Genomic DNA, 14,058 nt, shown 5'->3' with positions numbered 1-14,058 from the left:
CAACTGAACCTGTCTTTACCATCCATACCAACTGTCTTTACCATCCATACCAACTGTCTTTACCATCCATACCAACTGTCTTTACCATCCATACCAACTGTCTGTCTTTACCATCCATACCAACTGTCTTTACCATCCATACCAACTGTCTTTACCATCCATACCAACTGTCTTTACCATCCATACCAACTGTCTTTACCATCCATACCAACTGTCTTTACCATCCATACCAACTGTCTTTACCATCCATACCAACTGTCTTTACCATCCATACCAACTGGAACCTGTCTTTACCATCCATACCAACTGGAACCTGTCTTTACCATCCATACCAACTGTCTTTACCATCCATACCAACAACAACTGTCTTTACCATCCATACCAACTGGAACCTGTCTTTACCATCCATACTGGAACCTGTCTTTACCATCCAACCTGTCTTTACCATCCATACCAACTGGAACCTGTCTTTACCATCCATACCAACTGGAACCTGTTTACCATCCATCTTTACCATCCATACCAACTGGAACCTGTCTTTACCATCCATACCAACTGGAACCTGTCTTTACCATCCATACCAACTGGAACCTGTCTTTACCATCCATACCAACTGGAACCTGTCTTTACCATCCATACCAACTGGAACCTGTCTTTACCATCCATACCAACTGGAACCTGTCTTTACCATCCATACCAACTGTCTTTACCATCCATACCAACCTTTACCAATCCATACCAACCTGTCTTTACCATCCATACCAACTGTCTTTACCATCCATACCAACTGTCTTTACCATCCATACCAACTGGAACCTGTCTTTACCATCCATACCAACTGGAACCTGTCTTTACCATCCATATCAACTGGAACCTGTCTTTACCATCCATATCAACTGGAACCTGTCTTTACCATCCATACCAACTGGAACCTGTCTTTACCATCCATACCAACTGGAACCTGTCTTTACCATCCATACCAACTGGAACCTGTCTTTACCATCCATACCAACTGGAACCTGTCTTTACCATCCATACCAACTGTCTTTACCATCCATACCAACTGTCTTTACCATCCATACCAACTGGAACCTGTCTTTACCATCCATACCAACTGGAACCTGTCTTTACCATCCATACCAACTGTCTTTACCATCCATACCCATACCAACTGTCTTTACCATCCATACCAACTGGAACCTGTCTTTACCATCCATACCAACTGGAACCTGTCTTTACCATCCATACCAACTGGAACCTGTCTTTACCATCCATATCAACTGGAACCTGTCTTTACCATCCATACCAACTGTCTTTACCATCCATACCAACTGGAACCTGTCTTTACCATCCATACCAACTGGAACCTGTCTTTACCATCCATACCAACTGGAACCTGTCTTTACCATCCATATTAACTGGAACCTGTCTTTACCATCCATACCAACTGGAACCTGTCTTTACCATCCATACCAACTGTCTTTAACCATGTCTTTACCATCCATACCAACTGGAACCATACCAACTTTACCATCCATACCAACTGGAACCTGTCTTTACCATCCATACCAACTGTCTTTACCATCCATACCAACTGTCTTTACCATCCATACCAACTGGAACCTGTCTTTACCATCCATACCAACTGGAACCTGTCTTTACCATCCATACCAACTGTCTTTACCATCCATACCAACTGTCTTTACCATCCATACCAACTGGAACCTGTCTTTACCATCCATACCAACTGGAACCTGTCTTTACCATCCATACCAACTGTCTTTACCATCCATACCAACTGGAACCTGTCTTTACCATCCATACCAACTGGAACCTGTCTTTACCATCCATACCAACTGGAACCTGTCTTTACCATCCATACAACTGGAACCTGTCTTTACCATCCATACCAACTGTCTTTACCATCCATACCAACTGGAAACCTGTCTTTACCATCCATACCAACTGGAACCTGTCTTTACCATCCATACCAACTTTGAACCTGTCTTTACCATCCATACCTGTCTTTACCATCCAACTGTCTTTACCATCCATACCAACTGTCTTTACCATCCATACCAACTGTCTTTACCATCCATACCAACTGTCTTTACCATCCATACCAACTGGAACCTGTCTTTACCATCCATACCAACTGGAACCTGTCTTTACCATCCATACCAACTGGTCTTTACCATCCATACCAACTGTCTTTACCATCCATACCAACTGGAACCTGTCTTTACCATCCATACCAACTGGAACCTGTCTTTACCATCCATACCAACTGTCTTTACCATCCATACAACTGGAACCTGTCTTTACCATCCATACCAACTGGAACCTGTCTTTACCATCCATACCAACTGGAACCTGTCTTTACCATCCATACCAACTGGAACCTGTCTTTACCATCCATACCAACTGGAACCTGTCTTTACCATCCATACCAACTGGAACCTGTCTTTATCATCCATACCAACTGGAACCTGTCTTTACCATCCATACCAACTGTCTTTACCATCCATACCAACTGGAACTGTCTTTACCATCCATACCAACTGGAACCTGTCTTTACCATCCATACCAACTGTCTTTACCATCCAACCAACTGTCTTTACCATCCATACCAACTGGAACCTGTCTTTACCATCCATACCAACTGGAACCTGTCTTTACCATCCAACTGGAACCTGTCTTTACCATCCATACCAACTGGAACCTGTCTTTACCATCCATACCAACTGTCTTTACCATCCATACCAACTGTCTTTACCATCCATACCAACTGTCTTTACCATCCATACCAACTGGAACCTGTCTTTACCATCCATACCACCTGTCTTTACCTGGAACCAACTGTCTTTACCATCCATACCAACTGTCTTTACCATCCAACAACTGTCTTTACCATCCATACCAACTGGAACCTGTCTTTACCATCCATACCAACTGGAACCTGTCTTTACCATCCATATTAACTGGAACCTGTCTTTACCATCCATACCAACTGGAACCTGTCTTTACCATCCATACCAACTGGAACCTGTCTTTACCATCCATACCAACTGGAACCTGTCTTTACCATCCATACAACTGGAACTGTCTTTACCATCCATACCAACTGTCTTTACCATCCATACCAACTGTCTTTACCATCCATACCAACTGGAACCTGTCTTTACCATCCATACCAACTGGAACCTGTCTTTACCATCCATACCAACTGTCTTTACCATCCATACCAACTGTCTTTACCATCCATACCAACTGGAACCTGTCTTTACCATCCATACCAACTGGAACATGTCTTTACCATCCATACCAACTGTCTTTACCATCCATACCAACTGGAACCTGTCTTTACCATCCATACCAACTGGAACCTGTCTTTACCATCCATACCAACTGGAACCTGTCTTTACCATCCATACCAACTGTCTTTACCATCCATACCAACCATGGAACCTGTCTTTACCATCCATACCAACTGGAACCTGTCTTTACCATCCATACCAACTGGAACCTGTCTTTACCATCCATACCAACTGGAACCTGTCTTTACCATCCATACCAACTGGAACCTGTCTTTACCATCCATACCAACTGGAACCTGTCTTTACCATCCATACCAACTGTCTTTACCATCCATACCAACTGTCTTTACCATCCATACCAACTGGAACCTGTCTTTACCATCCATACCAACTGGAACCTGTCTTTACCATCCATACCAACTGTCTTTACCATCCATACAACTGGAACCTGTCTTTACCATCCATACCAACTGGAACCTGTCTTTACCATCCATACCAACTGTCTTTACCATCCATACAACTGGAACTGTCTTTACCATCCATACCAACTGGAACCTGTCTTTACCATCCATACCAACTGGAACCTGTCTTTACCATTACCAACTGGAACCTGTCTTTACCATCCATACCAACTGGAACCTGTCTTTACCATCCATACCAACCTGTCTTTACCATCCATACCAACTGGAACCTGTCTTTACCATCCATACCAACTGGAACCTGTCTTTACCATCCATACCAACTGGAACCTGTCTTTACCATCCATACCAACTGTCTTTACCATCCATACCAACTGGAACCTGTCTTTACCATCCATACCAACTGGAACCTGTCTTTACCATCCATACCAACTGTCTTTACCATCCATACCAACTGGAACCTGTCTTTACCATCCATACCAACTGGAACCTGTCTTTACCATCCATACCAACTGGAACCTGTCTTTACCATCCATACCAACTGGAACCTGTCTTTACCATCCATACCAACTGTCTTTACCATCCATACCAACTGTCTTTACCATCCATACCAACTGTCTTTACCATCCATACCAACTGGAACCTGTCTTTACCATCCATACCAACTGGAACCTGTCTTTACCATCCATACCAACTGTCTTTACCATCCATACCAACTGTCTTTACCATCCATACCAACTGGAACCTGTCTTTACCATCCATACCAACTGGAACCTGTCTTTACCATCCATACCAACTGGAACCTGTCTTTACCATCCATACCAACTGTCTTTACCATCCATACCAACTGGAACCTGTCTTTACCATCCATACCAACTGGAACCTGTCTTTACCATCCATACCAACTGGAACCTGTCTTTACCATCCATATCAACTGGAACCTGTCTTTACCATCCATACCAACTGTCTTTACCATCCATACCAACTGGAACCTGTCTTTACCATCCATACCAACTGGAACCTGTCTTTACCATCCATACCAACTGGAACCTGTCTTTACCATCCATACCAACTGGAACCTGTCTTTACCATCCATACCAACTGGAACCTGTCTTTACCATCCATACCAACTGGAACCTGTCTTTACCATCCATACCAACTGGAACCTATCTTTACCATCCATACCAACTGGAACCTGTCTTTACCATCCATACCAACTGGAACCTGTCTTTACCATCCATACCAACTGTCTTTACCATCCATACAACTGGAACCTGTCTTTACCATCCATACCAACTGGAACCTGTCTTTACCATCCATACCAACTGGAACCTGTCTTTACCATCCATACCAACTGTCTTTACCATCCATACCATCCTGGAACCTGTCTTTACCATCCATACCAACTGGAACCTGTCTTTACCATCCATACCAACTGGAACCTGTCTTTACCATCCATACCAACTGGAACCTGTCTTTACCATCCATACCAACTGGAACCTGTCTTTACCATCCATACCAACTGGAACCTGTCTTTACCATCCATATCAACTGGAACCTGTCTTTACCATCCATACCAACTGTCTTTACCATCCATACCAACTGGAACCTGTCTTTACCATCCATACCAACTGGAACCTGTCTTTACCATCCATACCAACTGGAACCTGTCTTTACCATCCATACCAACTGGAACCTGTCTTTACCATCCATACCAACTGAACCTGTCTTTACCATCCATACCAACTGGAACCTGTCTTTACCATCCATACCAACTGGAACCTGTCTTTACCATCCATACCAACTGGAACCTGTCTTTACCATCCATATCAACTGGAACCTGTCTTTACCATCCATACCAACTGGAACCTGTCTTTACCATCCATACCAACTGGAACTGTCTTTACCATCCATACCAACTGTCTTTACCATCCATACCAACTGTCTTTACCATCCATACCAACTGTCTTTACCATCCATACCAACTGGAACCTGTCTTTACCATCCATACCAACTGGAACCTGTCTTTACCATCCATACCAACTGGAACCTGTCTTTACCATCCATACCAACTGGAACCTGTCTTTACCATCCATACCAACTGGAACCTGTCTTTACCATCCATACCAACTGTCTTTACCATCCATACCAACTGGAACCTGTCTTTACCATCCATACCAACTGGAACCTGTCTTTACCATCCATACCAACTGGAACCTGTCTTTACCATCCATATCAACTGGAACCTGTCTTTACCATCCATACCAACTGGAACCTGTCTTTACCATCCATACCAACTGTCTTTACCATCCATACCAACTGGAACCTGTCTTTACCATCCATACCAACTGGAACCTGTCTTTACCATCCATACCAACTGGAACCTGTCTTTACCATCCATACCAACTGGAACCTGTCTTTACCATCCATACCAACTGGAACCTGTCTTTACCATCCATATCAACTGGAACCTGTCTTTACCATCCATATCAACTGGAACCTGTCTTTACCATCCATATCAACTGGAACCTGTCTTTACCATCCATATCAACTGGAACCTGTCTTTACCATCCATACCAACTGGAACCTGTCTTTACCATCCATACCAACTGGAACCTGTCTTTACCATCCATACCAACTGTCTTTACCATCCATACCAACTGTCTTTACCATCCATACCAACTGTCTTTACCATCCATACCAACTGGAACCTGTCTTTACCATCCATACCAACTGTCTTTACCATCCATACCATCCATACCAACTGTCTTTACCATCCATACCAACTGGAACCTGTCTTTACCATCCATACCAACTGGAACCTGTCTTTACCATCCATACCAACTGGAACCTGTCTTTACCATCCATACCAACTGGAACCTGTCTTTACCATCCATACCAACTGTCTTTACCATCCATACCAACTGGAACCTGTCTTTACCATCCATACCAACTGGAACCTGTCTTTACCATCCATACCAACTGGAACCTGTCTTTACCATCCATATTAACTGGAACCTGTCTTTACCATCCATACCAACTGGAACCTGTCTTTACCATCCATACCAACTGGAACCTGTCTTTACCATCCATACCAACTGGAACCTGTCTTTACCATCCATACCAACTGTCTTTACCATCCATACCAACTGTCTTTACCATCCATACCAACTGTCTTTACCATCCATACCAACTGGAACCTGTCTTTACCATCCATACCAACTGGAACCTGTCTTTACCATCCATACCAACTGTCTTTACCATCCATACTGTCTTACCATCCATACCAACTGTCTTTACCATCCATACCAACTGGAACCTGTCTTTACCATCCATACCAACTGGAACCTGTCTTTACCATCCATACCAACTGGAACTGTCTTTACCATCCATACAACTGAACCTGTCTTTACCATCCATACCAACTGGAACCTGTCTTTACCATCCATACCAACTGGAACCTGTCTTTACCATCCATACCAACTGGAACCTGTCTTTACCATCCATACCAACTGGAACCTGTCTTTACCATCCATACCAACTGGAACCTGTCTTTACCATCCATACCAACTGGAACCTGTCTTTATCATCCATACCAACTGGAACCTGTCTTTACCATCCATACCAACTGTCTTTACCATCCATACCAACTGGAACCTGTCTTTACCATCCATACCAACTGGAACCTGTCTTTACCATCCATACCAACTGTCTTTACCATCCATACCAACTGGAACCTGTCTTTACCATCCATACCAACTGGAACCTGTCTTTACCATCCATACCAACTGGAACCTGTCTTTACCATCCATACCAACTGGAACCTGTCTTTACCATCCATACCAACTGTCTTTACCATCCATACCAACTGTCTTTACCATCCATACAACAACTGTCTTTACCATCCATACCAACTGGAACCTGTCTTTACCATCCATACCAACTGGAACCTGTCTTTACCATCCATACCAACTGTCTTTACCATCCATACCAACTGGAACCTGTCTTTACCATCCATACCAACTGGAACCTGTCTTTACCATCCATACCAACTGGAACCTGTCTTTACCATCCATACCAACTGGAACCTATCTTTACCATCCATACCAACTGGAACCTGTCTTTACCATCCATACCAACTGGAACCTGTCTTTACCATCCATACCAACTGTCTTTACCATCCATACCAACTGTCTTTACCATCCATACCAACTGTCTTTACCATCCATACCAACTGGAACCTGTCTTTCCATACCATACCATCCATACCAACTGGAACCTGTCTTTACCATCCATACCAACTGGAACCTGTCTTTACCATCCATACCAACTGGAACCTGTCTTTACCATCCATACCAACTGTCTTTACCATCCATACCAACTGGAACCTGTCTTTACCATCCATACCAACTGAACCTGTCTTTACCATCCATACCAACTGGAACCTGTCTTTACCATCCATATCAACTGGAACCTGTCTTTACCATCCATACCAACTGGAACCTGTCTTTACCATCCATACCAACTGGAACCTGTCTTTACCATCCATACCAACTGGAACCTGTCTTTACCATCCATACCAACTGGAACCTGTCTTTACCATCCATACCAACTGAACCTGTCTTTACCATCCATACCAACTGGAACCTGTCTTTACCATCCATACCAACTGGAACCTGTCTTTACCATCCATACCAACTTGAACCTGTCTTTACCATCCATATCAACTGGAACCTGTCTTTACCATCCATATCAACTGGAACCTGTCTTTACCATCCATACCAACTGGAACCTGTCTTTACCATCCATACCAACTGGAACCTGTCTTTACCATCCATACCAACTGGAACCTGTCTTTACCATCCATACCAACTGTCTTTACCATCCATACCAACTGTCTTTACCATCCATACCAACTGTCTTTACCATCCATACCAACTGGAACCTGTCTTTACCATCCATACCAACTGTCTTTACCATCCATACCATCCATACCAACTGTCTTTACCATCCATACCAACTGGAACCTGTCTTTACCATCCATACCAACTGGAACCTGTCTTTACCATCCATACCAACTGGAACCTGTCTTTACCATCCATATCAACTGGAACCTGTCTTTACCATCCATACCAACTGTCTTTACCATCCATACCAACTGGAACCTGTCTTTACCATCCATACCAACTGGAACCTGTCTTTACCATCCATACCAACTGGAACCTGTCTTTACCATCCATACCAACTGGAACCTGTCTTTACCATCCATACCAACTGGAACCTGTCTTTACCATCCATACCAACTGGAACCTGTCTTTACCATCCATACCAACTGGAACCTGTCTTTACCATCCATACCAACTGTCTTTACCATCCATACCAACTGTCTTTACCATCCATACCAACTGTCTTTACCATCCATACCAACTGGAACCTGTCTTTACCATCCATACCAACTGGAACCTGTCTTTACCATCCATACCAACTGTCTTTACCATCCATACCAACTGTCTTTACCATCCATACCAACTGGAACCTGTCTTTACCATCCATACCAACTGGAACCTGTCTTTACCATCCATACCAACTGTCTTTACCATCCATACCAACTGGAACCTGTCTTTACCATCCATACCAACTGGAACCTGTCTTTACCATCCATACCAACTGTCTTTACCATCCATACCAACTGGAACCTGTCTTTACCATCCATACCAACTGGAACCTGTCTTTACCATCCATACCAACTGGAACCTGTCTTTATCATCCATACCAACTGGAACCTGTCTTTACCATCCATACCAACTGTCTTTACCATCCATACCAACTGGAACCTGTCTTTACCATCCATACCAACTGGAACCTGTCTTTACCATCCATACCAACTGTCTTTACCATCCATACCAACTGGAACCTGTCTTTACCATCCATACCAACTGGAACCTGTCTTTACCATCCATACCAACTGGAACCTGTCTTTACCATCCATACCAACTGGAACCTGTCTTTACCATCCATACCAACTGTCTTTACCATCCATACCAACTGTCTTTACCATCCATACCAACTGGAACCTGTCTTTACCATCCATACCAACTGGAACCTGTCTTTACCATCCATACCAACTGGAACCTGTCTTTACCATCCATACCAACTGTCTTTACCATCCATACCAACTGTCTTTACCATCCATACCAACTGGAACCTGTCTTTACCATCCATACCAACTGGAACCTGTCTTTACCATCCATACCAACTGTCTTTACCATCCATACCATCCATACCAACTGTCTTTACCATCCATACCAACTGGAACCTGTCTTTACCATCCATACCAACTGGAACCTGTCTTTACCATCCATACCAACTGGAACCTGTCTTTACCATCCATATCAACTGGAACCTGTCTTTACCATCCATACCAACTGTCTTTACCATCCATACCAACTGGAACCTGTCTTTACCATCCATACCAACTGGAACCTGTCTTTACCATCCATACCAACTGGAACCTGTCTTTACCATCCATACCAACTGGAACCTGTCTTTACCATCCATACCAACTGGAACCTGTCTTTACCATCCATACCAACTGGAACCTGTCTTTACCATCCATACCAACTGGAACCTGTCTTTACCATCCATACCAACTGGAACCTGTCTTTACCATCCATACCAACTGGAACCTGTCTTTACCATCCATACCAACTGGTCTTTACCATCCATACCTGTCTTTACCATCCTTTACCATCCATACCAACTGGAACCTGTCTTTACCATCCATACCAACTGGAACCTGTCTTTACCATCCATACCAACTGTCTTTACCATCCATACCAACTGGAACCTGTCTTTACCATCCATACCAACTGGAACCTGTCTTTACCATCCATACCAACTGGAACCTGTCTTTACCATCCATACCAACTGGAACCTGTCTTTACCATCCATACCAACTGGAACCTGTCTTTACCATCCAACTGGAACCTGTCTTTACCATCCATACCAACTGGAACCTGTCTTTACCATCCATACCAACTGGAACCTGTCTTTACCATCCATACCAACTGGAACCTGTCTTTACCATCCATACCAACTGGAACCTGTCTTTACCATCCATACCAACTGGAACCTGTCTTTACCATCCATACCAACTGGAACCTGTCTTTACCATCCATACCAACTGGAACCTGTCTTTACCATCCATACCAACTGGAACCTGTCTTTACCATCCATACCAACTGGAACCTGTCTTTACCATCCATATCAACTGGAACCTATCTTTACCATCCATACCAACTGGAACCTGTCTTTACCATCCATACCAACTGGAACCTGTCTTTACCATCCATACCAACTGTCTTTACCATCCATACCAACTGTCTTTACCATCCATACCAACTGGAACCTGTCTTTACCATCCATACCAACTGGAACCTGTCTTTACCATCCATACCAACTGGAACCTGTCTTTACCATCCATACCAACTGGAACCTGTCTTTACCATCCATACCAACTGGAACCTGTCTTTACCATCCATATCAACTGGAACCTGTCTTTACCATCCATACCAACTGTCTTTACCATCCATACCAACTGGAACCTGTCTTTACCATCCATACCAACTGGAACCTGTCTTTACCATCCATACCAACTTGAACCTGTCTTTACCATCCATATCAACTGGAACCTGTCTTTACCATCCATATCAACTGGAACCTGTCTTTACCATCCATATCAACTGGAACCTGTCTTTACCATCCATACCAACTGGAACCTGTCTTTACCATCCATACCCTGGAAACTGTCTTTACCATCCATACAACTGGAACTGTCTTTACCATCCATACCAACTGTCTTTACCATCCATACCAACTGTCTTTACCATCCATACCAACTGTCTTTACCATCCATACCAACTGGAACCTGTCTTTACCATCCATACCAACTGGAACCTGTCTTTACCATCCATACCAACTGTCTTTACCATCCATACCAACTGGAACCTGTCTTTACCATCCATACCAACTGGAACCTGTCTTTACCATCCATACCAACTGGAACCTGTCTTTACCATCCATACCAACTGGAACCTGTCTTTACCATCCATATTAACTGGAACCTGTCTTTACCATCCATACCAACTGGAACCTGTCTTTACCATCCATACCAACTGGAACCATCCATACCAACTGGAACCTGTCTTTACCATCCATACCAACTGGAACCTGTCTTTACCATCCATACCAACTGTCTTTACCATCCATACCAACTGTCTTTACCATCCATACCAACTGTCTTTACCATCCATACCAACTGTCTTTACCATCCATACCAACTGTCTTTACCATCCATACCAACTGTCTTTACCATCCATACCAACTGGAACCTGTCTTTACCATCCATACCAACTGGAACCTGTCTTTACCATCCATACCAACTGTCTTTACCATCCATACCAACTGTCTTTACCATCCATACCAACTGTCTTTACCATCCATACCAACTGTCTTTACCATCCATACCAACTGTCTTTACCATCCATACCAACTGTCTTTACCATCCATACCAACTGTCTTTACCATCCATACCAACTGTCTTTACCATCCATACCAACTGGAACCTGTCTTTACCATCCATACCAACTGGAACCTGTCTTTACCATCCATACCAACTGTCTTTACCATCCATACCAACTGTCTTTACCATCCATACCAACTGTCTTTACCATCCATACCAACTGGAACCTGTCTTTACCATCCATACCAACTGGAACCTGTCTTTACCATCCATACCAACTGGAACCTGTCTTTACCATCCATACCAACTGTCTTTACCATCCATACCAACTGTCTTTACCATCCATACCAACTGGAACCTGTCTTTACCATCCATATTAACTGGAACCTGTCTTTACCATCCATATCAACTGGAACCTGTCTTTACCATCCATACCAACTGGAACCTGTCTTTACCATCCATACCAACTGGAACCTGTCTTTACCATCCATACCAACTGGAACCTGTCTTTACCATCCATACCAACTGTCTTTACCATCCATACCAACTGTCTTTACCATCCATACCAACTGTCTTTACCATCCATACCAACTGGAACCTGTCTTTACCATCCATACCAACTGGAACCTGTCTTTACCATCCATACCAACTGGAACCTGTCTTTACCATCCATACCAACTGGAACCTGTCTTTACCATCCATACCAACTGGAACCTGTCTTTACCATCCATACCAACTGGAACCTGTCTTTACCATCCATACCAACTGGAACCTGTCTTTACCATCCACACCAACTGGAACCTGTCTTTACCATCCATACCAACTGGAACCTGTCTTTACCATCCATACCAACTGGAACCTGTCTTTACCATCCATACCAACTGTCTTTACCATCCATACCAACTGGAACCTGTCTTTACCATCCATACCAACTGGAACCTGTCTTTACCATCCATATCAACTGGAACCTGTCTTTACCATCCATACCAACTGGAACCTGTCTTTACCATCCATACCAACTGGAACCTGTCTTTACCATCCATACCAACTGGAACCTGTCTTTACCATCCATACCAACTGGAACCTGTCTTTACCATCCATACCAACTGTCTTTACCATCCATACCAACTGTCTTTACCATCCATACCAACTGTCTTTACCATCCATACCAACTGTCTTTACCATCCATACCAACTGGAACCTGTCTTTACCATCCACTGGAACCTGTCTGGAACCATCCATACCAACTGGAACCTGTCTTTACCATCCATACCAACTGGAACCTGTCTTTACCATCCATACCAACTGGAACCATCCATACATCCAACTGAACCTGTCTTTACCATCCATACCAACTGGAACCTGTCTTTACCATCCATACCAACTGGAACCTGTCTTTACCATCCATACCAACTGGAACCTGTCTTTACCATCCATACCAACTGTCTTTACCATCCATACCAACTGTCTTTACCATCCATACCAACTGTCTTTACCATCCATACCAACTGGAACCTGTCTTTACCATCCATACCAACTGGAACCTGTCTTTACCATCCATACCAACTGGAACCTGTCTTTACCATCCATACCAACTGTCTTTACCATCCATACCAACTGTCTTTACCATCCATACCAACTGGAACCTGTCTTTACCATCCATATTAACTGGAACCTGTCTTTACCATCCATATCAACTGGAACCTGTCTTTACCATCCATACCAACTGGAACCTGTCTTTACCATCCATACCAACTGGAACCTGTCTTTACCATCCATACCAACTGGAACCTGTCTTTAC

The sequence above is a fragment of the Oncorhynchus nerka genome, linkage group LG15, assembly GCF_034236695.1.
Source record: "Oncorhynchus nerka isolate Pitt River linkage group LG15, Oner_Uvic_2.0, whole genome shotgun sequence".
NCBI lineage: Eukaryota > Metazoa > Chordata > Actinopteri > Salmoniformes > Salmonidae > Oncorhynchus > Oncorhynchus nerka.
Note: the sequence above shows the minus strand (reverse complement) of the source record.